Consider the following 27,734-nt stretch of genomic DNA (forward strand, 5'->3'; position numbering starts at 1 on the left):
AGGTGTGAAAACTACATTAACATTTAAGCTGCAAACAAGCTCCATCCCAATCTGGGGCACTGAATTCAAGACTTAATTAAGGGGAGTGGATGAGCGAGCAGGTGATTGTATGGCTCAAAATGAGAAGTGTGGCTTCCCTGGCCTTTTCATCCAAAGTGTGGTCTCCCTAACCAGAAGGTCAGTGGCCTCAGGCTGAAACACATTGCTGGTCTGGCCCTTTGCTTTCCAGACAGGTGCTCAGCAAGAGTGCATATGTTTAAATGTAGGCCTCTTGCATTGCATCAAACCTTGCATCAGACGGAAACAAAATATTGACCATGTAAAGACTACAGTCTTTAAAACATACCAACAATTCTTGATGCAAATGGACATAAGACCAGCAGAGGGAGCATTTCATTTCATTGTGCAACAATGGAAGGAATGCTAGTTGCCTGCAAGTTCAGATCCTTCCTCCTAAACAAGCCGAGCCAGATGCTTGATCTTATCTTTAGAGAAGGTATGTGTGGTAAAAACCTCCTCCTTTTTTCCTCCTCCCCTTTTGCCTATTGTCCACCTGTTGTGAACCTTTCTTTCACCTCAGATGCTTTCAGCATTTTAATGGCGGCTGCAGAGTCATTCAAAGGCAGAAGCTATGTTTACCCTCGTGTAGTGTTGCTTATTGCTTCAGCATCTTCTTCCCTGACTCACTGGTAAATGAAGGATATGGCTTTGAGCCAAGCACACCACAAAACACATCAGTTTTCTGGGAGCAGGAAATTCAAGTGGCTTAGGTATCCAGTCTTGCATCCTAGCAGGGTTCATTCATGCCCATGGGGTATAAAAACTGGGAGCACATACCTCCTGTGACAGAGTGGGTGCAAGAACCAGAAGCCTCAAACAGCACGAGTAAGTAAGACAGGGAAAATACCCAGAAAAGTCAATCCAGTTTATTTGCCACTTGCATCTCAACATCCTTGCCAACCTTTGCCGCCATTATCGGTTTTCTACTTTTGTTATCAGCAACCTATATTATTATCCATGCATTTCTCTCTCTCCATTTATTTGGTATCTTTACTGCCTTGTAATAAACTAAAACTGTGTGCATGTTTGTACATAAATACTATGAACTTTTTCCTGGTCTCTTTTATACCCTTTAATATAGTATTTTTTTTTACAGTTTTATCTGCTTGGTCTCAGGTCACTCAGGATGCAGAACAACCATATTTCACTACCTCTTTGATTTTAAAAGTACTCCCTGGATTTGGAGATAAGAACATAAGAACAGCCCCACTGGATCAGACCCTAGGCCCATCTAGTCCAGCTTCCTGTATCTCACAGCGGCCCACCAAATGCCCCAAGGAGCACAGCAGATAACAAGAGACCTGCATCCTGGTGCCCTCCCTTGCATCTGGCATTCTGACATAGCCCATTTCTAAAATCAGGATATTGCACATACGCATCATGGCTTGTAACCCATAATGGATTTTTCCTCCAGAAACTTGTCCAATCCCCTTTTAAAGGCATCCAGGCCAGATGCCGTCACCACATCCTGCAGTAAGGAGTTCCACAGGCCGACCACACACTGAGTAAAGAAATATTTTCTTTGTCTGTCCTAACCCTCCCAACACTCAATTTTAGTGGATGTCCCCTGGTTCTGGTGTTATGTGAGAGTGTAAAGAGCATCTCTCTATCCACTTTATCCTTCCCATGCATAATTTTGTATGTCTCAATCATGTCCCCCCCCCTCAGGCGTCTCTTTTCTAGGCTGAAGAGGCCCAAACCCCATAGCCTTTCCTCATAAGGAAGGTGCCCTAGCCCAGTAATCATCTTAGGTGCTCTCTTTTGCACCTTTTCCATTTCCACTATGTCCTTTTTGAGATGATTTTGTTAACTTGGGAGGAAGGCTTTCCCAAGGCTGCCTCCTTCTATCTGGGCTCTATTGCTTTGAGCTACCTTTCCCCAATTGATTTCCAGTTTACCCAGTTAAAAGGGCAAAGTGGGGCACAGGAAGTTGGGTACTGATTGTTAACCATTAAGTTAACATCTTGAAACCATCTTGCCCTCCAGCTACCTTTATAGAAGGTCTTGTTCTGTGTCCTTCCACCATCTACAGAAAACCTCTATTCAGGCCATTGCCTGATTCTTGCATACTTTAGGACTTGCATACTTTCTTTTCTGATATGAACAGATAAAACCCCAGCCAGTCACATCTGTTAATTTTGTTGATTGCCAGTTCCTTAGATCAATGGCATAGCAAACCTTTCCTCATTCAGCTCTCCACTGCTTGGTTAATTACCATGCAAGCAGAAAATGGGCAGAGGTAGGAAGACTACGCTTGTTGGGTTTACTTTATCACACTTTCTGGTGCTCCAAACAAAAGGGAAAAGCATTGTCAGGCAACATAGTATCAGGATTCCCTCCACCAATGATGCTGTTCAATAAAAGTCGTACCTGTTTCTCCTGTGTCTCTGTTGTCCCCGAAAGCTAGTAGATGTTCTCTCATTATTCATCTCCTCTTTCTTCAGAAACAGGTATACACACAGTGGGGCTGGTGTTTTCCAGAACACCTGGCAAGGATGGGAGACTTGTCTTAAGGCAAGTTTGTGGGATTATGATTGCTGGAGCAACCCAGATGTCCATGGTGGATAAGTGAGGAAGTGCTAGGTATTGTCATAATCTAAGGCTGTAATCCAGTACACACTTCTCTGGGAGCAATTTCATTGAATTTAATGGGCATTACTTCTAAGTTCACCTGCATAGGATTGCACATATAAGGGTGCGATCCTAACCAACATTCCAGCACTGGCATAGCTGTGCTAGTGGGGCAGGTGCTACATCCTGCAGTTGCAGGGCAGTCATGGAGGCCTCCTCAAGGTAAGGAATTATTCCCTTACCTCGGAGTTGCATTGCCCTTATATCAGTGCTAGAAAGTTAGTTAGGATTAAAGAACCCTCCTAATGCTCCCAAGCGGTTGCTGGTCTATTTTTTTTTTAATTCCCCAAACATCCCAAAGGCTGCACTAGCCACACTCACCAGGGAGCAAGGCCCATTGACTATAATTGTTAAAAGTATATACATAGTAGCCTGTTAAAAGTACAGTTCTGTAACATGTCCCCAAATATAGTCACACACCATGTGACTAATATGTCACATCAAGTCTAATACATTTTTAAAAAAAAATACACATTTAAATGAATAGGGACCCTCCTGAAATTGGCCTGCAACCCACCTGGTAGGTCCTGACCTACAGTATGAGAAACACTGGCCTAAGAATTGTCTCAAAACTTGCCAAGTTGCAGTATGCTGTAAGCAGCTAAATGGAGTATGCATTTTTAAAATAAACAGTTCCCTTCATCTTGCCCTTAACTAGCTCTTTTCTTTAAATTGGTGAGGCATCAAAGGCAAAACTACAATGCCAGTTGTGCTGCCACAGTATTTTCTCATTCTGCTTTCATTGTTAGGTTTGGTAATAGTTCTGATGATTATGCAGGTTCTATCTAGAAGTCCTTAGGCACATTTTGTATCTATTACACATATCATTTGTATGCAATTTATGTAGATAAGGGCTGTTATTTCAGGTTTCACCCTACACATCTTTTTGATTCTGCAAGCTTAATTAAGCTTGCTTGTGCAAGCAAGTTAAATGTTTATTTAAGTGCTCTGGAAATCAGAACCTTGCATTCCCAATAGATAATGAAGGAATAAACTGTTTGTTCATTGTCCATGCTGAGTACAAGTTCCGCCCCAAATGAAGAAAGGTAAGTTCTTTTCAGGTCATCACTAATGCTGTTGTCAGTCCTCTATAAAGTGAGAAAGGACAAGATCTAGATTTCCCTTTACCTCCTTTACAAGATCTAGATTTCCCTTAAGCACCCATTGCAATCCTGCACAAACTATTCTAAACTGAGTAAGGGCACAATCCTAACCAACTTTCCAGCACTGAAGAAAGGGCAATGCAGCTCTGAGGTAAGGGAACAAATATTTCCTTACCTTGGGAAGGTCCTACTGCCACCGAACTGTAAGATGCAGTAAATGACCCATTGGCACAGTTATGTCAGTGCTGGAAAGCTGGTTAGGGTTTAGGCCTAAGTACTTCAAATGTCCCCCCACTGTAGTTCTGCTCTGTTGGGCAAGTGTCTCCTCCCATCAAGTCACTACCTGAAAAACAACAAACAATCCATCAGTTTATGTTGCATACTCTCAGACTGTAGTTCCCTGGAAATGCTTCCACTATTGAACATAGTGTGGAATTCATAGGGTGAATTAAGACTAAACTACTGCATTATTTAACCAGCTACAATAAATTTGTCGATACTTTAGAACCACAAGAGCTATGATCAGTATGTTACCCTCCTCATACTGCTCAAAATGTTCCAAGTAAACTTCTGATTTGAAAAGTGACTTTGTAAAAATAGCTTCTCCAAACCAAGCAGATATGCTTTCCTGGGTGATTTAGTGAAAAACAAAAACTAAGATTTCTCTGCCTGCCAGCTCTGCTAAAACACCAACGTTTATTTCTAAAGTTGTGCAACATCAACAGAATGCTTGAACTCCAATTACAAAGCACTTGTGCAAACTCAGAACTTTTTCAGCTAAGACCTCATTCTCGCTTTTGAAGTTAAAGGTTGAAACCAACATGAAGCCTAAAGAATCATTTGTTCCAGGAAGTGGTGTGAGCTGCAAACATGAGGCAAGAATAAATAAATAATAACCTTGAATTCTGAGGCTAATTCCTCCCCAGTAACACTGTTGCTCATATGAAGAAACAAGGTCCACATGCAGTAAGCAGTACCACAGTAAGTAAAGGCAGCCCAGTTCAACTGGTCCAGATACTGTGATGCTACACTAGTATAGCCAACAATACCAGCTTGCACAAAGTTAGCTGTACAGGCCACAAAGGTCTTTTACAGAAATGCAGTGTTTCTTTATAGCAATGGCATACCCACTGAATTATTTGATTTTGTCTGTAAACAGCTTTGTGAACTTTTTTTGTTGAAAAGCGGTATATAGATACTGTTGTTGTTATACTCTAATCATATAGTTAGTTTTCAGTAAGGCCCATTTTTGTACTCCTAGTAATTGTACTCCAGTTTCTTCACAGTCATACCCCCCCCCCCCAATCATTCACAGTACTCTGTAAAATGCAATCCAGAATTTAATGCTTTACTGAGCTTAGGGTTAAATGGTCGCTTTATTATGAAAAACACAAATAAACTGAAAACTTCATTTTAACATTGCAGGTGCAAAGGTGTATGCTTTGTGTTGCAATGGAAAATCCCAGCAAGCTGAGTTGCTAGGTATTCCACTTTTTTTTGGTCGGGGTGGCATCAGAGGCTGACTAGGGTGGACACCAGCTGAGGGCCCACAGCCATCAGAGGGCACATCCTGAAGCCACAGTACCAGTGGCAGTGGAAGCACCCAAGCATCTGTTGGAGGACACCATGAGAGTCCCTGTGCAGAGCTTTTCCCAGGACCCCCAGAAACTGCATACTGTTTTCCAAAGCAATGAATACATGAAATCAACAATGATTTCATAGACTGAATAATTTTTAATATGTCTATTTATTCATGCTTGTACCCAAATACGATGCATTTTTTCTGGTCTCTTTTATACTAATTTATTAAGAAATGTAAATTTTATCACTGTAAATTAAAAAAAAAATAGATACAGGTTGAGCCTACTTATCCCCAGTAGGCCAGAAACAGCAGATTTCATTATCCACTGTTTTTGGTATCCATGGGGGATCTGGGAATGGATTCCTCGTGGATACAGAGGCACCACCTGTACTGTTAATCAGAAACAGGATTGATGTGAATAAAAAGCGGTTCACAACTGTTCTGAGCATGATATAAACCCAGAGGTAATTGGCAGTGACATAACATCACTACAGTTTCTTCAGGGTCAGGCACTTTTGGGGGGATTAAGTCTGATGTCATGGCCCAGGGTGCCAGTTGGCCTAGCTACACCACTGCTTGCAATGCACCCCCTTCCCTGGAAAAGCAGTTCCAGCTCTCTTACCCTGCTTCCCTCTATTGAGTCAGCTATGGCTCCAGTCTTGCTCCTGGGCTTGCTTCGAAGACTATAACAGGCACCTTTTACACCCTGCTGTTACAGAAGGATTGCTTAGTCTTGGCAGTCTAGCCCTGCCACTCATGCAGCACACTGCACACAAAACAGCAGAAACAGCCTATTTATCCTTCAGGAGGAGGTCTGGAGGTCTGGTCTAGAGCAGGGGTGTCCAAACTTTTTGGCAGAAGGGCCACATCATCTCTCTGACAATGTGTCGGGGGCCAGGGGGAAAAAGAATTAATTTACATTTCAAATTTGAATAAATTTACATAAATGTATATATTAGAGATGGAACTTATATGAATGAATGAAGGTCTTGTAATAACTCAAGGTCTATAAAAGGCCTTGCACAAAGCAAGGCCAGCCTTTCCTTTGCTGCCGCTGCTGCATCACAGATGTGAAACAGCAAGTGGAGGGACCCCTCAGCTCACGCAAGAGGTCAAACAGTTGGCTGTCACACTGAAAGCAGTTGCATCAGACCAGCAGGTGCTCCAGCAAGTCTCCGGAGGGCCAGAGGTTCATTGGAGACTGGGGGCTCCCTGAGGACCAGATTGGGAGTCCTCGAGGGCCGCAAGTGGCCCCAGGGCTGGGGTTTGGGCACCCCTGGTCTAGAGGGTAGAGCCTCCGTCTGCCTGAAGATAACATCCACAAGGTCGCCAGTTCGAGATCACCGGCACCGTGCGACCTTGAAGCAGCTGACAAGCTGAAGCTGAGCTATTCCATCTGCTCTGAGTCTGGGAGAATGGAGGCCAGAATGTGAAGCCAGATCGGAATGAAACACCTGAATGTAGTGGTTCTTGAAAGAAAGAACCTTCTTTCAAATTGTAAAAATCCCTATTTAATAAGGGATTTAAATAAAGCCTGCATATGTAAACCGCCTTGAATAAAGTCTTGAATAAAGACCAAGAAAGGCGGTATATAAATACCTGTTGTTAATATTATTATTATTATTATTATTATTATCCTAGTCCTTGCCAATGACCCACAACCCTCCTATCTTTCTTTCTTATATATGCAGACAAATTGATGACATGCTTAATGCCTCTTATCTTTTTCCTCTTTTGCATGAATGCCGTGTGTGAGTGTTTGAGAGACCTTTTAAAACTCGGACCTCTGTAGTAAGCAGATACCTGTAACCATCACACCAGTTTCTCAAACTGGCCTGCCCAGCTTTTTTCCCCCACATTCCTGCTACCACAAACCCCTGGTTTTTCAGCCCCAGTTCCCCATGGGTAAACCCTCCTACCTCCATGCTTGTGTGATCATGCACCCCTTTCCCACTTGAGTACTTGAGCATTCTTCTCATCCTTCTCTCTCTTCACTACTGATTATGTTCAGAGCCTAGCTGAATGAATGAATAACAGCACAATCCCAGACATGTCTACTCAGAAGTAAGTCTATTCAGATTCAGTGGAATTTTCCTATTAACACAAGAACAGCCCCACTGGATCAGGCCATAGGCCCATCTAGTCCAGCTTCCTGTATCTCACAGCAGCCCACCAAATGCCCCAGGGAGCACACCAGATAACAAGAAACCTCATTCTGGTGCACTCCCTTGCATCTGGCATTCTGACATAAAATCTGGCCATTTCTAAAATCAGGAGGTTGCACATGTACATCAAGCCTTGTAACCCGTAATGGATTTTTCCTCCAGAAACTTGTCCAATCCCCTTTTAAAGGCATCCAGGCCAGACGCCATCACCACATCCTGTGGCAAGGAGTTCCACAGACTAACCACACGCTGAGTAAAGAAATATTTTCTTTTGTCTGTCCTAACTCTCCCAACACTCAATTTTAGTGGATGTCCCCTGGTTCTGGTGTTATGTGAGAGTGTAAAGAGCATCTCTCTATCCATGCTGTCCATCCCCTGCATAATTTTGTAGTCTCAAGCATGTCCCCCCTAAGGCACCTCTTTTCTAGGCTGAAGAGGCCCAAACGCTGTAGCCTTTCCTCATAAGGAAGGTGCCCCAGACCAGTAATCATCTTAGTCGCTCTCTTTTGCACCTTTTCCATTTCCACTATGTCTTTTTTTTTTTGAGATGCGGCGACCAGAACTGGATACAATACTCCAGGTGTGTCCTTACCATCGATTTGCACAACGGCATTATAATATTAGCTGTTTTGTTCTCAATACCTTTTCTAATGATCCCAAGCGTAGAATTGGCCTTCTTTACTGCTGCCGCACATTGAATCAACACTTTCATCGACCTGTCCACCACCACCCCAAGATCTCTCTCCTGATCTGTCACAGACAGCTCAGAATCCATCAGCCTATATCTAAAGTTTTGATTTTTTGCTCCAATGTGCATGACCTTACACTTACTGACACTGAAGCGCATCTGCCATTTTGCTGCCCATTCTGCCAGTCTGAGAGATCCTTCTGGAGCTCCTCACAATCACTTCTGAATGAATTAAAACTGTGTATAGGATTGTAGCCTGAGGCACATTAAATTGCTTTTATTTTGATTTCCCTTCCCTACATTTATAAACTTATCCCCACAATAAAAGTTTGTTATGCATCTTCACCATCGCCTCCCTTCCCCACCAATCCACTGAACTGTGTCACTGGCCACTGCACAGGGCGCCAGCACATGAAACAGATTTCCCCTCATGTCCTCATGTTATGGTGTATCTAAAAAGTATAGCCACTAATAAAACTTAGCACATGGTGCTAACAAATGTCAAAGTAAAACAATGGAATCATGACTGATGGAATCCTGATGACTTGCTTGGTTCTGACATCGTACACTGAAATTGTGTTGAAATATACTGGGCCATATCCAATGAATGACTATTGCCCACTCAGATTAAATTAAATGAAGCTTAAGTTTGTCCCAACTGAGGGCCCAATCTTATCCAACTTTCCAATGCCAGTGCAGCCACAAGGCAGCTCCGAGGAAAGGGGACAAACATTCCTTTCCCTGGAGGACCCCTCTGTGACTGCCCCCCCACCACAGGCTGCAGCACATGCCCTATTGGTATGGCTGCACCAGCGCTGGATAATTGGATAGGATTTGGCCCTAACTTGTCTCATTGATCTCAAAGGTGTTTCATTATGACTAACTTTCTCAAGAGACAACCCAATAAGATTTGCCAATCTCATACAGCAGAAACTACCGATAAAATAGTTAATACAATGAGAAGTATCATCAAAAGATAGGGAAGAATCTAACAAGTCAGAATATAAACTTGTTTTGCAAGATTTAATTGTCACAAGATGATGAGAAAAATCAAACTCACTAGGTTTTGCCATTGTACTGGAGAGTTGTACTGAGTAAACCAGTCCTTTTGCCATTATTCAATCCTTGCTCAGCGATGGTGGTTACTGAATGGAAATGCCCCTGCCCAGTAGCTATTCTATCTGCAGCCAAGGTGTGCAGTGCATGCATACCCACAAATACCATTATTGGTGTTTTTCCTTATAAGCTGATTAGGGAGCGCATGAGAGAATTTTTTATCCCATTTGCTGATGTTAAGAATAAACTTCCATGTCACACAAGGCAGAGATGAATACAATGAAATGCTAACAGCAAGATACACTTTCAGATGCTGAATGTTCTTAAGTATTTCTGCTTTCAGGTAAACATTTTGAGAACAGTTTGGAAAAAAAAGAATAGAGGCACCACAAGAAAGAAAAAAGATAAGCTGCAGACACTGTTCCCCATACCCTGCATGCCCGTGCAGCTCAAAGCCAAACTCTTCACAGCTCAGAGCTCTGCTATCCAGAAGTTGGAGATGATATGTGATGTCTTTGCCAAATCTTTGGCGACCCTGCCCCACCACTGTGCGGCCACGAAGGCTCTGTGCAACAGCAGGAATTATAACAGGAACACTGGCCTCAGACTGTATTCAAATGTAGAAACAATTTTACATACAAACTCTCCATATATAAGTTATAATATGAACAATATGAAACAATATGCATTTATGCAATAAGACATAAAACATGAAAATACTCAGTTTATTGCATTTTTTTAATCAGTTAAAGGTATGTGAATGGGGCTGTTACTTATAACTGACATGAAGCCAAGAAATATTTTTCCCTGCTTAGTGATCTTAGCAACATCATTGTGCCAATATGTGATGTTTCTCTTCCTTATTCAGTCTAGGGTAATTTTTGTTCCTGCTTCCCCACTTTTATCTTGACAAATTAATTAATGCCTTGAGGTCAGGCAATTTCACAGCCTGCTGGATGATTCATCCTGCAAGTGAATCTTATTGTTTCCTAAGATGCAAAACACATGGAATGGAGGACACATGTTGAGGGATTGGTCAACAGACATGGTTTTGTTAAGCTAGTGAACACTAGTTACAATGTAGCTAAACATGAGGGTGTACATTTGATGCGCTGACGCGATTTCCAGAGCCTTTCAACTAGAAAATGATAGTTCTTAACCACACTAGTTATGTGAAATCAAGTTGTCTGGGTGGAATGCTATTTGCTTGCTCTCATCTTCAGAGTAGCATCAGAAACCAACTGGTTTACAACCTCAACAAACACAATATTGTCAACATGTCAAAAGTAGCAAGGGCAACCATAAAATGTATTTCTTTTCCTAAATGTTACTATTAGCTTGCACTGAGCAAGGACATACCTGTATTGGTTGCATGTAAAATTTTAATGAAATTTTTACAGGACACAAAGTCAAATATCTGCTCCTTCCTAAATACAGTAGTCTTCTAAACTAGAAACATAGGAAATTTGCAGGTAGCATCTAGTCACCAGCATTTTGATTGTATGCGGAATTTCACTCATTTGAGGTCTCTGCCCACAAAAGATTTCTCCTGCTCCTAATTAATTCATATCTTGATTCCATCTAATTTACACTATAAGCTTTTAGAAAATTCCTTCTCAGACTAGAGTTTTCCATTGCTTACATGCTCTGTGTCAGGTAGACAACTTAGTACTACAAAAGCTGTGACATTTGCATGGATGAGATGTTCTGCCTGTGCTCCTGTCTGTATTTTCACCTAAATCTGACCTGAGAGACTGGTGTATAAAATGTCTTCAGAGTGCACACAGAGAGTAAACCAGAAATTTACAAGAAATAATAAGACCATTTTTGAGAGTTACCTGCTGGGTAAAATGTGTATTCCCCAAAGGTACATTGACTAGCAGCTCCTTTACCAAATCTAGCCTCTTTAAAGCCAATCACATCATATTTATTTATGTGGAAAATGTTACCCGACTCCACCCAAGCAAAAGCTGGTGACTAATATTTGTAGACTTGGCTTCTGAACTCTTACAGCTGGTAGCACTATTTCCCCTTGCTATGGACCAGATGTAGTAATTATGCATCGGTACACTTGTTTCTCATTTTGATAATGTGATCAAATGTGTGAACTATCTCTGGATCAAGCAGAAGCTAAACTATCCTCCATACCTGCTCCCCATATTGAGAACTGAGAATAAACAACAATTTATATTTCACTTGTTGCAAGGAAGCAGTACAAATATTTTTTGAAAGGCAGGTTATTTGGGTCTTTCTCAGCACAAAGAAAGGTTGCAATCACCTTGAGGCTACCTACCAATGAGATCACAGCACTCACATATTAAAACTGCTGCTGCCGCCTGTCAAAATGAGCGGCTCTGCTGTGACTAAGCCTACTCACCAAAATGGAGCAAACTCATAAAATCTTGGGAGATCAAAGCCCTCCTGTGACTGGATTAGAATCTTCTACTGGCAAGTCACAACAGGCCAAGGAAATAAAGTAAAGGAATAGGGTGGTGTGGCACCCTATTCTGGCCAAAGTTATATTATTTAGACAGGAGCAGGTATAGCTCTAAGAAGCAACTATAGAAATAAAAGGTAACAATCTGGTAACAATCTGGTAACAACAAAAAGGTAACAATAAAAGGTAACAAAGACTAAGAAGGCAAGGGGAGAGGAAATAAAAGTTTTTGATAGCTATGTGACTCACAAAGTGTTTAAAATAGCATATGACTGATGATAGGAATGTGACTTCAAAAGTAGCATGGCTACCTCATGAACATTGTCTGTAAGCTAGGCCATACACTGAAAGCACATCCTATGCATGCCTACTCAGAAGTAAGAAGTTCTACTATGTTTAATGGGATTTGCTTCCAGGAACCTGAAGGAAGATTCTACTTGCCTGGGACTAGGTTCCACTGAACTTATTGGGACTTAGTTCTGAGCAGACATCCAAAGGATTGCATTGTTAAGTCTAAAATCCTACATGCAAAGAAACACACAAAAAAAAATCAAAAACAAAAACCAGGCCACCTAATATACAAACTCTTGCAACAAGTTCCTGTGTCAGTTCTGTCCCATTTCTTTTTGGGACAACATCATATAGAGATCTAACAATATCAGCCTTACCATCAACAGCTTATTCATGTGAAGATCTTCTAATGAATTCTATAACATTACCTGCCATTGGGCTATCTACATGGGCTATATAGGCCATTCTCAGTCTATGCAAGAGAATAAATGAATACAAGGCACCAAAAATGATAACCTATCATGGAATTTTCCATGGCATTCTATAGCAGACTTTGGAGGCGCTATACTCCAGAAAAAAAGGCCAGAAAGAGTAACTCTAGAGCAGGGGTGTCCAAAGTTTTTGGCAGGAGGGCCACATCATCTCTCTGACACCGTGTCGGGGGCCGCGGAAAAAAAAAGAATTAATTTACATTTAAAATTTGAATACATTTACATAAATATACATAAATGAATATATTAAAGATTAACTTATACAAATGAATGAAGGTCTTGCAATAGCTCAAGACCTATAAAAGGCCTTGCACAAAGCAAGGCTGGCCTTTCCTTTGCTGCCGCTACTGCATCACAGACATGAAACAGCAAGCAGTGGAGGGAGCCCTCATTCCACAGCTCACATGAGAGGTCAAACAGTCGCTCTCATGCTGATAGCAGTTGCATTGGGCCAGTGTGGGCTCCAACAAATCTCCGGAGGGCCAGAGGCTCATTGGAGACTGGGGGCTCCCTGAGGGCCACACTGAGAGGCCTTGAGGGCCGCATGTGGCCCCAGGGCCGGGGTTTGGGCACCCCTGCTCTAGAGTGAAACCTTTGAAATGAAATTCATTAGCAAATTTGAAACTGTGCAATCTAATATTAACAAATACTGGGAATTTCTAGCTTGAGGCACAAAACTATTGACAGCCCAATTCTATCCATACTTTCCTGGGAGTAAGTCCCATTGACTCTAATAGGGTCAATTGACTTACTTTGGAGTAGACATTCATAGGAGTGGGCTGTGAATCTCCAGGTTGTTGTTTCAACCATGGCTTCTGCTATGTCTATTCATGCCCATGATGTCTGGATTTTAGTTACTTTACTAGAATTTGTATTTGTGCTTTACATTGTACTGGGACACACCTACTGCTATCTCTTGTATTGCTTAATCTTTTCGCCTCCTCTTTAACATATCACAATGTTGTTTTTAAGCCAAGAGCACAAAACAATTGGGAGTCTGTTCTTTGCTCTGACTATTAATTACACTATAGCGCAGGTCATATTCTGTATCTTACCTAGCCAATCATTCTTTATTTGCCACATTTTAATCCTATTTTTCAGCCATTTGGTTCTCAGTTTAACCCTCAGCGTCAAACCTTCTATCTTAAGTACATATTCCAAAATACAATGTGACATTACTTAGTGATTGTAGGTATGAAACAAGGAAATGCTAGTTATTTTGAATTAATCAGTTTGCAGAAAAAGATTATGATCTTGTATATGTATGTAGTACCAGTCAGGTTAAAAATTATTTTTCCTACTCCTTTGCCTTATGCTACAACCAGGTATTCAAAAATTAAGCAATGGAGAATAGGAAAAGCTTTACCTGCATGTCAGGTTCCTGTTAAAGGTACAAGTTCAGGGCCAGAAAAATCTTCATCATGACTGTGTTCTTACATGAGGACATAGTGAAACTAGAAAAGGTGCAGGAGAGAGCAACCAAAATGATTACTGGGCTGGGGCACCTCACTTAAGAGAAAGGCTACAGCATTTGATGCTCTTCAGTCAAGAAGAGAGACACTTGAGAGGGAACATGATTGAGTCATAAAAAATTATGTAAGGGGTGGATAAAGGGTTACTCTTTTCCCTCTCACACAGCGCCAGAACTGGGGACATCCACTAAAATTGAGTGTTAGGAGAGTTAGAACAGAAAAAAGAAAATATTTTACACAGTAATCAGTCTGTGGAACTCCTTGCCACAGGACATGATGATTGCATCTAGCCTAGATGCCTTTAAAAAGGGATTGGACATATTTCTGGAGGAAAACAGGTTACAAGACATGATGGGTATGAGTTTATCTGGTTGCTCATTATGAGGGCCTGGTAGGAATTTTTTTCTGTCATTTGAATTGGCTGTGGATGGCAGTTTTTTTTTCCTTAGCCCAGATTGGAAAGGGAGGAAAGGATATTCAACAGGTTTTCTGCATTAAAAATTGGTCACTTGTGTTTAATAATGGGGTCCAATTTAAACCCAAGTGCAGTCTGTTGTCTTTGTTGCACGGAAATGGAAAAGGTGCAAAAGAGAGCGACTAAGATGTTTATGGGGCTGGGGCACCTTCCTTATGAGGAAAGGCTGCGGTGTTTGGGCCTCTTCAGCCTAGAAAAGAGACGCCTGAGGGGGGACATGATTGAGACATACAAAATTATGCAGGGGATGGACAGAGTGGATAGGGAGATGCTCTTTACACTCTCACATAATACCAGAACCAGGGGACATCCACTAAAATTGAGTGTTGGGCGGGTTAGGACAGACAAAAGAAAATATTTCTTTACTCAGCGTGTGGTCGGTCTGTGGAACTCCTTGCCACAGGATGTGGTGATGGCGTCTAGCCTAGACGCCTTTAAAAGGGGATTGGACAAGTTTCTGGAGGAAAAATCCATTATGGGGTACAAGCCATAATGTGTATGCGCAACCTCCTGATTTTAGAAATGGGTTATGTCAGAATGCCAGATGCAAGGGAGGGCACCAGGATGAGGTCTCTTGTTATCTGGTGTGCTCCCTGGGGCATTTGGTGGGCCGCTGTGAGATACAGGAAGCTGGACTAGATGGGCCTATGGCCTGATCCAGTGGGGCTATTCTTATGTTCTTATGGTGTGAGGGTAAATAGAATGCCAGAAGCAGGGGAGTGGCAATGAGATAAGTATCTTATGTGCACCCAGATACAACTGGTGGGCTGCTGTGAGATACAGGAAGATGGACTAGATGGGCCTTTGGCCTGATCCAGCGGGGATCTTATTATGTTCAGGTGACAGGGGAGGGCACCAGGATGCAGTCTCCTATTGTCTTTTTGCTCCCTGCAGCATCTGGTAGGCCACTATGAGATATAGGAAGCGAGTCTAGATGGGCTGTTGGCCTAATCCAGCAAGGCTCTTCTTATGAGACCTGAATTTAAGGAAACTAAGGGCCCAATCCAGGGCTTCTCAAACTAGGGCATCATGACACCCCAGCCTGAGGGCCCTAGCCTCTACCCCCTTGAGGAGCGGGGGCAGGGGGAGGCAGTGATGTGGTCCTCAGGATTACATTGCTAAGGGGGATGCAGGGACTGGCATTTACTTACCAGTCCCTGCTGCAGTCTCCTAGGGGTGCAGGGAGCACTGTGCGACGCTTTGCAGGGCTCCCCAGCCTTCCAAAAGTGAAAGCGGAGCGATTGCGCTCCACGTCCGGTTTTGGGGAGGCGTGGCGTGATCGCTCCACTTTCACTTTCTAAGCCTCGGGTGGACAGTCATGCAGGGCTCCTCACACCCCTGGGAGGCTGCAGCAGGGACTGGTAAGTAAATGTCAGTCCCTGCAGTCCCCTTAGCGACGCGATCCTGGGGATTGCGTCACTGCCTTCCCCCTGCCCCCACAAGGACTTACTGCGGCTCAAAATCTCCCAGAGAGTTTAAGAACTGCTGCCCAATTCCATCCAGTTTTTCAGTGCTGGTGTAGCCATGCCCAAAGGGGCCTGTGCTGCACCCTGTGGTGGGGAGGCAGTCATGGAGGCTTCCTCAAGGTAAGGGAACATTTGTTCCCTTACCTTGGGGCTGCATTGCAGCTGCACCAGTGCTGTTGGACAGGACTGAATCACGCCTGGCCAGAGGACCACAAGAGACAAGACCACATAAGAAACAAGGTGATTTAAAGGAAGCCCTGAAATTTAAGTAATTCTTTTATAAGTAAGGTAAATAGGATCCACAGCCCCATCCTATCCACTTTCCTGGGACTAAGCCTAACTGACTCCAATGGGACTTACCTCTTAGTAGGCATATATAGGATTCAGCACTAAAACATTTAAATGAATAAATAAATCTATCAAATTTAAAATATATTTCCCCTAAAAATCTGGAACTGAGTGCAAGATGCAGAGCCATCAGGCTACTCTGCAAAAGGCTATCCTAGACCCCAAGCCTAGCCCTGCCTACTCAGAAGTAAATCCCATTGGGATTTCAATTAAATCAATTTGAATTTGAATTTAAATTAATTAATTTAATAAACCAATTGGGATTTCAAGTAAATCAATGGGTTTTATTCCCAGGAAAGTATGGACTGCAGTCTCAGAGCCCAATCCTATGCCTGACTACTCTGAAGTAAATCCCATTATAGCCAATGGGGCTTCCTTCCAGGAAAGTGTGGACAGGATGGCAGCCTCAGAGCCCAGCCCTATGCATGTCTACTCAGTAGTAAGTCCCATTATGGCCAATGGGGCTTACTCCTAGGAAAGCAGTCCCAAGCAGCGACTTCCAGGCAGGACGCCCCTGAGAGACCTCACCCAACACCGCGATTGGCCGCCCTGGCAGGATCCCTGACGCCGCTCCTCCGATTGGTCGGCGGGTTGCGGGGCGGAGCTTGCGGCAGTCTGGCGTAGCAGAGCGACGACGCCGGTGTCTGGGCCGAAGGGGGGGGGGGGCTCGAGGCTGCCTTGTTCCCTGTCAGGGCCGTGCGGCTCGGTCACGTGACCGCAGTGTTTACATCCTCTCAGCTGTTTGGGTCTGTTTCCCCTCCCCCACTCCCTCCCTCCCTCTTTCCAGAGTCGCTTCAACACAAACAGGCGGAACGGGCGACAGCGCGTGCAGGGGGCGGGGAGCGCTCGGAGAAAACCAGCCGTCCTCTCTCCCCCCCGCAACGCCTGGTGGGCGCCGCCGCCTGCACTCGGTCCTCCCCCGCCGGAGGGCTCTTGACACCCTCAAGCACCCCCCTCCGAACTGTGGCTCTCCTGCGCCTACGGGATACAAAGGAGGACGCTGCGGACGGGTGAGTGAGGGGGTCTGTTGAGGAGCAGTGGCTGGCTGGCTGGCTGGCTGGCTGGCGCGCGTGTGGGGGGGGGCGTTAGGGGGAGACGGTTGGGGCGCGCGGCTTCCAGGGCGTCGTCGTCGCCGCGCGCGGCGGCCGCGAGCCCAACGTTCCGTCCGGCGAAGGCCGTTGGGCAGCCCGACGGCGCGAGGCGGTTGAGCGCGCGCCTCCCCCCTCCTCCCTCGTTCCTACTTCTGGCTGGTCCCTCCACGGGCACTTCTTGAGGCGCAGGGAGGGCGCGAGCCACAGCGGCGCTGCGTCCTTCTGCGCAGTAGAGGGTTGCCGGCCCCCTCCCCAGAAGGGGCTCTCGCTGGCGGCCTTCTTCGCTCTCTCCTAGTCAGCGTCTTCCTGGGACTTGTGTCCCGTAAAAACAGTGAGGGGGTGAGGAGCCTGCTGCGACCCCGACTGGCCTTTCTACCCCCCCCCCCCATAAAAACTGAGGAGGGGAGAGAAGGAGCTGGTTGCTCCCTCCCACTTCCCCCCAGCTGTGACCCAGGCTGGCCATTTTGGCTCCCCCCCCAATAAAAACTGTGAGGAGAGAGTGAGAAGGAGTCTGCTGCTCTCTCCCCCCCACTTCCACCCAGCTGTGACCCAGAGGGGCCCTTCTGAATCAGAGCAACTACCTTGAAGTGTAGTGTGGTGGGGACTATAAAAGGATAAACAAGTTGGCTGCTAAACCCAACACATCTGCTCTGTTCGTTTGTTATCTGCTTTTTTTGTTTTGTTTTTTGGGCTTTGTTTTTGAAGAGGTGCCAAAGTGGAGGAGACCAAATGAACAACCAGAGAAGAACGAAGAGCTGTGGCCAAGTTTTTCTGTCACAAAGTTAGGCAAACAAAAGGTGTGAGTATGTGGTGGGGGGGGGGGGGTGTTGGAGAGACGCATGAGAGAAATAACTGCAGTGTGTGTGTGTGTCTCCCACCTTTTCCCAGCCCCCTGCCCACCAAAAACACCTTTTGCTTTTCGTGCATCTGTGAAAGTGCCCGGTGGAAGCGTATGCCACAATGTTATATTTGTTCTCATGCTTTAGTTGCCACAAGGCTCGGTTTTGTTGTTGGAACAGCTTTTTTTTACCTCCCCACAACTTGTCAGTTTCTTTCTGTTTACACTGAAGGTTCTGTACTGAGCACTGTCTATAGAGGGAGAGAGGAGGGGGATCTGACTGCAGAGGAGGGGCTTGTTGTTCTTTTTGCTGATAGGAAAGAGGCTACCTACCTCTGTGTGATCCCCCCTGCTCTAACCCTGTCCTGTTTCTTCTCCCTTTCAATCAGGAAGCATTTGGCTTTGGCTCTTTTGTATGTGCAGTTAGATACTCTGGGGCTATCAGTGTCTACCTCTGTCTACTGTTGCTTTCAGGGTGGGAGGAGAGGATTTTTATGTTTGTTGGAACTGCAGCAAACATTAAGGCCTGGGCTCTACCATCTCTTCTTCACCGTATGTTTGAAAGGACAGGACGCATTGTTAAGATGGTGGTCAACCTTGTGAGGAAAGCAAAACAAAATGCACATACAAGCAGAGAGGACTTTGTGAATCTACTAATGCAGCCTGGGTCTTCACTGTGTTTCCAGGGCATTCTGTCTTCTACCCTCAATGTAATCTAAGGACCAATCTTTACTCAGAGCTGTTCACAGTTCATTTATATGCACATTGGAGCTGTATCCAAGAGGATGGGGGGGGGGGGAATGGAACCCTGGACCACACCACTCAGATGAGAGAGATACATAGTAACTATGTGCCTTTTCAGCAAGACAATAAGCATTTCAATGACCATCTCAAAACATTTCTCTGTTTCATCAGGCTTGTTTAAAATATTGTGCTATACCTTTTTCCCCCTGCTCCAAATTTCTTGAAATGGAGTTCCCATTAGCAAAGTTGCAAGATGTGATGTCTTGGTATTATGGTAGCCAATGTAGAACGAAGTAACCCAGCTCCTAATTTTAGTTAGGCCCAATTCATCATACAGTACTGCAGAGGTGGGATGATCTTGTGGCTTCACCTTAATTATGTTGTTACTTCACAGGCCAGCATCAGCATACTGTAGGTACATAATGTAAGACTAGACAAACATATGTTACGTAGCATTAGTAAATGCCTGCTTTGCTTATTTTCTGTTGAGATGTGGGAAAATAAATACCTCCCTTCCAGGAAAATTCATGGGGGAGAAAATTTCAGAGGTCTGTAATAGAAACAGGAAGTTTGGAAAGAAAACTTTTCAGAAATACTTAGTCTTTTGGAATGATGTATCAAACATTACTTAAAGCAGTGTTTGAATAATATTATGCAGCTAATTCATGCTGCTCAAACCTCTTTAACTCCAGTTAGGGTAAGAATGATCACATTCAAAATATTTCATAGATTATTAAACAAGCAGAACTCTTGATATTGGAAAAATAGTTTCAAAATGTTGTTACATGCATACATGTTGGATACATAACATTTGGTGCAGCAGTGCGATCTAGGAATCTACTAGCCATGTTTCCTCTACAACATGGGGCTTAGCTTTTGTATAACACAGCCTGACTCCTCCTGCCTTTCGCTTCCCTCAGTTTCCTCTTTATTCTGGACTGTGTGTATTTTCAAACATCCACCAATTTTTTTCTACAATCAAGGGATAAACTTGGGTTGAAAAGGATTTATCCATAAAAATATTTATGCATATGCTTTTCAAAAGACTATTTACATAAGTATTACTGGGTTCATGGCATGGTATGTCAGTCTTGTGAGAGAAAACTTTGAAGAAAAATTAGGCAAACCCATTATATTGGCCTTGCAAATTGAGTTTAATTATCTGTTCTGTTAAGTCATACAAATGACTTTCTTTGTCAACCTGAAACTATAGCATATTTTGCATATTTTCAAAAAATGCTTATAAAGTGTTAATTTATTTTTAGCTCCCCTTTTGTACTGTAGACCTATCTACAAAAAGCTTTGGAAACATTTAGCTTTTAGTTAATTCATTCTGCTGTCACATCTTTTAGAGTCAGCAACATTTGATACTCAGTTCATTTGTAAATTCTGTATAATGGTGTGAGGACCAGTTTGTACACTCTGTTCTCTACCATATCAAAGTCCAAAAGCATCTTTGAATAAAATAAGGCTACATGGTAGTTCACACTTGGTATATTCTGTGATCGAACTAAACAGTGCAAAATTGGTATATACTTACTGAATTTTTAGAGCTAGTTCTCATTGCAACTTTGAGGAAGTAGTGAATGGTTAGTAGTTTTACTGAAGTTTTATTTAAGAATATTTCTTCCTCTTGGACTTGCTTCTTTACGATGGCTTAGAGATCTAATAAATACAGTAACAAGTGTATTTAATGACTTATTTCTTTTGCAAGCATCCAGTTGTTGGAGCACCAGAATATTGGAATATAAGTGTGTCAGAACCTGTTATATTGGAATATACCAGTGTCAGAAATAAGCAAATAATATGTAGACCTATATAGTAGGCCTTCCTTCATCAGTGGGGCTGTACACACCCCAACTGATTTTTGTCTGATGTTCTCCATGATTAAAGTTTAGAAAAGGCTGTAGAATTTTAGATACTATTTCCAAGTATACATATTAAGAAAATACAACAGACAGGAGATGAATATTATTTCTGTATAAAAGTTCTTGAGTTCTATCTTGGTGTAATCATTACATCAGCCTTACAAGTCACCGCAGACAGACACCTATAAGTCGATCTCACAAATAAGTCAAGGACAGATTTTTAGCCAACAATCATGGAATTTTCTATGACCCTTGGATAAGTTGGGGTTAAATTTAGAGGGGTGTGAAATTCTTTGAAGGCTTACCAGGAATTGTTCTGAGGTAGCAGCAAAAAGAAAATAAAAAGGAGGCATTTTACCTTCTCTGAGCAGGAAGGTAGATGAAGGTGCTTATGGGAGTTGTAGGCTTTCTGAGAGTACAGGTTGAGACTAATTATTCGCTTGGGTTCTGTTCCAAGCACTCACTTAGATTTAAAAAAAAAAACACTATAGCAAATTAATTTTAAAAAACAAACTTTCTTTGCTCCAGTGATTGAAAAACAGCCTTGCTGAACTTTTGACTCTAAGATAAGTCATTAAGAAGACAATCCATCAGCACTTCACTCAGCCCCTCCCTTCACCAATGCAAAACGTCACATTTCTTTCATGTTCTGGGGGAAGGGAGGGCTTCAAAGGAGAGAGAAGGATTGATGGATTGTTAGCCTGCTGCCCTCCCTCTCTCATTAAGGAGGCTATTGTTAAAGGACTGTTCAGTTTTTAAAACTGATTTTAAAGGGATGCATTTTTCTGATTCTCCAGGGATCAGCACATTCTTTCTCATTTGCAGGGGCCATTCGTGTTGAGTCAAATCCGTGTATAAAAAATCCGTGTATAAATAGGCTGGACCTGTACAGTTTTGTACTTTCATAGCAGCAACCCTCATACAGTCTACATTTCCCATAAGTGCCTTCACTTCTCTTCCTATTTGGAGAAGAAGCTAAAATGGTTGCCTCTGAATACCATAATTACTGGTTAGTAAAATTACTCCTTTTTTCTATATTCCCTCTTGTGTCCTGCTTCTCAGCCCAGTCCTACTCCCACTTCACCAGGCAGCTGCTCTTAGAAGTTTTATTTATTGTATTGACCCATGTATAAGTCAACCCAGGTTTTCAGCATCAGTTTTTAGGAATAAATTTTTCAACTTATACCAGAGTACATACGGTGAGTATTTTTATCCTCATATGGCAGTTGGGGAACTGAGAGGGAGTGGTTTGCCAACTAAGGCCAACTAGATAGTTCATGGCAGAGGCAAGATACAAACTAGGAACGTTCTGATTCGCAGCTCAGATTCTTAGACTGGAACCCTGTAAACACATATTTGAGAGTAGTTCCATTGAATGCGGTGGGATTTACTTCTAAGTAGATAGATGTAGCATTGTGCTGCAGTTGCTATGTTATGCTAGTTAGCATCCTAGGGTTCTAGTGTAGAGAGGAACATTTTATTTCTGCAAGCAGACATTGTAAATTGGCTGAAGCATATGGATGGTACACTTCATCAAACTTAACATAACTGTATCATAACAGCTATGACTTCATATCCACTGGGCATAATTTGCAATTTCTTCATAAATTCCAGTTACACCTGGCAGAACCTGCATTCACATTGCTCAACAGAATTGCATGATGTGTCGTACAGAGTAAAATCTGCAAGCACAGTTGTGCCATGCAACGTCCAGTTGGAATAACTACATACTCCCATTTGAACAGCACTTGAACACTCAAAATGCTGTATAAAAACTAGTATTCGATGCTGAATAGAGCTGTAAGTGGGAGCTCACTGCTCCAAAACATTAACCTGCCTTCCTTTTACAAGTTTTCTTTTACACCTCCTTCCCTCCCACCCATGAAGTATCTCTACTGAGTTACACAGTTAACATAATCAACTGGTGCAGCTCTTATTGGACTTTTCCACTTCTGAATGCAAGAGAGGAAATATCATGTTTATGGAGAGAACCAAAACATTGCATACAGGTAGTGGCAGGACAGATGGAAGAGTTGTACTTCTGGAAATGAAGACTTTGCTGAAGATTAGAGGCCTGATGCTGCTGTGTGCTTTATATCCAGGGACATTGGGAAGCATAACTGTGTTTTAAAACACTTTGTATAATTTAAAAAAAAAAAAGCTGCAATAATGTGTCTTTGTGGTTTAAGAAGAATATTCTTTATTTGACCTAGGTTAAGTTCATTTATTTCTCAAATGAGATGTTCCTGAACAAACATTTCACAGTGTATTGTAGTCTAGGGGAGAAAAAAAAGTCTGTCCTACATATAAGTTTTCAGCTGCAGCTAGATAAGTGAATGTATTCAAAGATTTAGGAAGGACACAACAAAATGCTAGCTGAAGTTGACAGATTAATTATACTTTTATATAAACTTTTAGATTAAGTTTTTTCCTGTTGAGAGAACTTTGCAGCACTTGGAACATCAATATTCATGACAGGTTATAGAAAAATTTAGATTAAGGCTGTTGAGACTAAATCTTCAAAAAACAAAAGAATTCTGTAAAACAACATTATTTGTAGTAGCAGAAAGTCTTACACTTAATGGCTTTTCAAGACTTCCCAGAGAATATGATAGCTGACTGGGCATTGTATCTGATATGCAATAGTAGTTGCAAGTCAAGTTCCTGAAGCTTGTCCTATACCTATACTTATGTGAGAGTAAGAACCCAATCCTATGCATATCTACTCAGAATTCCCTTTGAAGTCAATTGGACTTATTCCCATGTAAGTGTGAATGGGTTGCAGCCTAACAGCCCAATACTGTCCACACTTTCCTGGAAGTAACCCCCATTGACACGAATGGGACTTACTTCTGAGTAGACATGCATGGGATTGGGCTGTTTGTCCCATTAGACTCAGTGGATTTACTTTCAACTAGACATGCATAGGATTATATTGTGAGAAATTTAGTATTGGTACATATTTTAATTCCCTGTGCAATTCTGTGATTACATGCTCTTTTCAGTGAAGAATTTGTCCAATTTTTTTCTTCGTGTCAAAAAGCATCTATAAAAGTATAATTTTATACATACAAAATAACAATATACATAAAAAGGTTAAAACTAGATATCATTTTTGCAATATCGGGCCGCTTCAACAGCATTCCCCTTTGCCATTATAAGATCTTCTTCCGTACATAATGAAGGGCACTGTATACACTGTAACATATGTGAAGTGGTTTGTTTTTTTCCACATTCACACAAGATGTCTTCTGTGGGGAAGCCCCAGTCCCAAACAATTTGCAAGGGTCTCCTTAGCCTCAGCAGTGATTTCTTCAGCAGCTTAGGGAGTTACTCTAGGACAGTGTTTCTTATTATGCAACCTTTTTCAATATAAGGAGAGGGAATTGGGGTTCCACAGAATATCATAAGTTACAGATGGGTTGAAACCACTTTTCTAGCCAACCAAACCATGGGTAGGTAACAGCCCAGTGTAGAAGAAGCAGGTTGGGTTCTTTGCTGGTTAAGCCAGGGGTGTCGAACATAAGGCCTGGGGTCCGGATGCAGCACACGGAAGCTTTTTATACAGCCCTCAGGCTTTCAGCTGCTGAGTAGTGCTGAGGTGTTACTGCTGAAAGGGCAGCCCACATGAAAATTGGGCTCTCCCATATCTTGAAATATGATCAAGATTCATATATTTTCTCTTGTTATTTGCAGCCAATGAGTTCCTAAGTGAGAAAAAATATTTTTTTGTTATGACCTGTTTAATGACATCATTTCTTGCCTAATCACTTCCAGCCCTCAGCAGGCATCATGAATGCTATGTGGCCCTCCGTATGAAATGAGTTTGACACCCCTGGGTTAAGCTATCGTCTGGTAAGAACTTGGGACAAGGCTTTCTCAGATTGTAGAGTCCCTTCCCCAGGGACAGCTTCCTCTCTGTATGTGTGCGTACTCCTGCAGAGCCACACTTCAGGAATCTAGTCAGTTTTGGGGCTCTTGTGCAAGTTTGTTCACTGTCTCAGTCTTGCCAGAGCTGATGTGAAATGGTAGTGAGTGAACAAACCAATCTGTCTATTTTGCTTTTAAAACTCAACCTCCCATTCTCTGAGGAATCAAAGGGGGTGCTATACACTTTTCTTTTTTTCCTATAAGATTCTCTATTTAGGCATGCCTCCGGGGGAGGGAGGGTTGAGAGTCCTCTGATATGAGTGCAATAGGTTTTTCGCCTCACAACATGTTTCAGAATTATTATTTTTTACTTCACTTTGTATACAGTTAATTCTACTGAATCCACTCCTTCCAGAATGCATATCTTTCCCCACCTTTGGATTGAACCACATCCTCTTTTCTCTTGAATACCCACATTTTATTTTAATCTTCTTACAGTGTTTGCTGCAGTTGTTTTTTTCCCCCTTTGGGTGCCTCTTTTGGAGGGATAGCCAGTTCTTTTTCCCATCCCTCCCTTCCAGTTTTGATATAGGGATCCTTCTATCTTTCTGTTCCTCCTGTTTTACAAATTAACAGAAAAGCTTTTTTATACAATCCCTTAATAAAAACTTGTATTTATTTAAGCTTTTCCTCTTTTAAGCATGTGTCAATTTTTGTTGGGGGTGTGGTAACCATAAGTACAAGGTCCTGGCAAAAACACATGTTAATTTAGTACATGTGTATGAAGTGTACAGAGTGTGTCTGTGGCACCCATGGTAACTTATTGCAGTATACATTCAATGTGATTTGGTGGAGTCATCCCAACCCACTATGCAGGGATGGGAAAAGGAGTAAACCAGGCAGCCTGTGTTCCTGTCCTTTCCACACACCTTCATGGGTGACTGTGTCTGTATCAAAGTGCCAAGTAGGTGCTTCCACCAGAGAGGGAAATAAGCAAAAAAGTGCACTGTCTCATGCCCTTCCTCTTGTCTGCAGTGAGCCAAATTACTGGGATTTCCCCTGCACAGAAGAAGCTGCTTGCTAAAGAAGTGACCAGGGAGCCAAAAGACCTGGTTAATCCCATCTGCCTTGCAACTATACATTGAACCTTATAGTGGTAGTGGCCAAAAATTATCTGTAAGAGTGAGAGGCAATAGCTTTCTGCTCTGGTCTGATATGAAATACGACAGATTCAAAAATCAAAAATGTATGAAGAGAGAAATTAGGTATTAAAACATTCAAAAGCAGGCACTTGAAATGAGACAAAAGTCAGGCTTTGACTTATTGTATTAGTTGTGCAAATTATTACATTAAAGATGCAAATTTATGAATAATTACATGGAAGTAAGTCCCATTGAACATAATAGGAGTTCTAAGGAGATACTGAGGAGACACTATGTCCTATACACTGTTTTTCTTGCTATCAGCTCTCATTTTTGATCAATTCTTAGTCTTCAAGCAAATTACCTTGCTGAGTGGCCTGGTCTGTGTGTAATGAAAACCAAACTGAAATCCTTAATCTCACAATTGCTTCCCAAAGCAGTTATCAATTCTCTTTAGCAAATAAATAAAAGTTTTATGATCAGACCCTTCAGGGGTGCAAACATAAACTCTGCCAGCTAGATATGGCCACTGGAAGCACTTCATCCAGCCCATGTGATAACTAGCTTGTCCAAGTGCTACCATGCCATCAGTGCCCATTCTGCTGAAGCTGTGGGAGGAAGTGACAGAGGAAGGCCTCAGAAGGCAGAGAATACTACAGGGGAGGGACAGACTAAGAGGCTTGAGAGAGGGCAATGCTGCTGAGGCTCTGGGAAAACCTAATTATCACATAGACTTCCCTTTTAGCTGTGCTGGTTCTGCTGAGGTGTCACTTTTACAGTGCACTTAAGCTGTAAAGAGATGACTTGGTAGAAGTGGTGCAACTGAACGGTTGGTCTGCGTGATAACTGGGCTATCTCACATCTTGAAAATATGATCAAGATTTGTATATTTTCTCTTCTGCCATTTACAACTGTTCCTACATGAGAACCAAGTGCTTATTTCTGGCCATCATCTGCTTAATGACATCACTTCATGCTTAATGATGTCACTTCTGACCCTCAGCAGGCACCATGAATGCTATTTGGCTGTACAAAATAAATTTGACACCCCTGCTTTAGACTGTGCTCCTGTATACCATAAATTTGTATATGTAAACCAATAGATTTTAGTGACTATAGTAATCAATTAGTATGCATGTGCAGAAAATATTTGAATTAGAACATTGGAAACAATTTAATCTTTTAAATTTGCAATTTAATTCATTCAACTCTGTTTTGTATGCCATGTTACTGATATCTATTTGTTATTTACAACCATTTTTTGAATAGTTCTATATATTGTTTTACAGTTATCATGTGAGGAAGATATTTGCAGGAGAATAAAAAAGTATAGTTGGGCGAGTGTTTCTTCTCTGTCTCTTTTTACAGGTAAGTGATTCCCTTTTTGTTTTGGTATCAAGCTAGATTGGTACAAAATGGAAGTTTGCTTAATTATTGTTTGGAAGATTTAAGTACAGACAATTTCTAAGATTTGATTTAACAGTTGGCTGCATCTTATGTGCATTTTACTTGAATGCATATGCTCTCAGCCCCCCACCCCGCAAAAAGACAGCAAAAATAACAATTTAAATAGTGCAGGCAATTCCGCCTGCCATTTCATTAATCCATGTATGTCCTGGAGTAAGCCTGAGATGGGAGAATGGGTTGCTGTTCCATCAGTCGTCTCAATTGTTGTATGCCTCTTGTACTGTGATCTTAGTTCTTAAAAATACAGTATGTATTTAAGGTAGTTCTGACTGAATGCTCTGCAGAAAAATCAGGTTTCCAGTCTGAGAGTTCTTCTGGATCCAATCTTGCTCGTGCATAGGGGGCATCTGTGGACCAAATAAAGGCCTTACCTTAGTAATGCAGGCCCCACCATCTGACCACCATGTAATGCTAGTGCCAGAAAATCCATTGGACTGACACTATGTAAT

The 27,734-nt window shown here is 42.4% G+C and overlaps 1 long non-coding RNA gene across 1 annotated transcript; it reads left to right on the forward strand.

The window, feature by feature from the left end:
* The first annotated feature begins 16,987 nt into the window (after nucleotides 1-16,987).
* On the forward strand, nucleotides 16,988-27,187 carry LOC136647311 (uncharacterized). Its single transcript, XR_010794273.1, has 3 exons — nucleotides 16,988-17,275; nucleotides 18,062-18,153; nucleotides 27,108-27,187. It is a non-coding gene; the product is annotated as an uncharacterized lncRNA (long non-coding RNA).
* Nucleotides 27,188-27,734: the final 547 nt, after the last annotated feature.

The sequence above is a fragment of the Tiliqua scincoides genome, chromosome 4 (assembly GCF_035046505.1).
Source record: "Tiliqua scincoides isolate rTilSci1 chromosome 4, rTilSci1.hap2, whole genome shotgun sequence".
Taxonomy (NCBI): Eukaryota; Metazoa; Chordata; class Lepidosauria; order Squamata; family Scincidae; genus Tiliqua; species Tiliqua scincoides.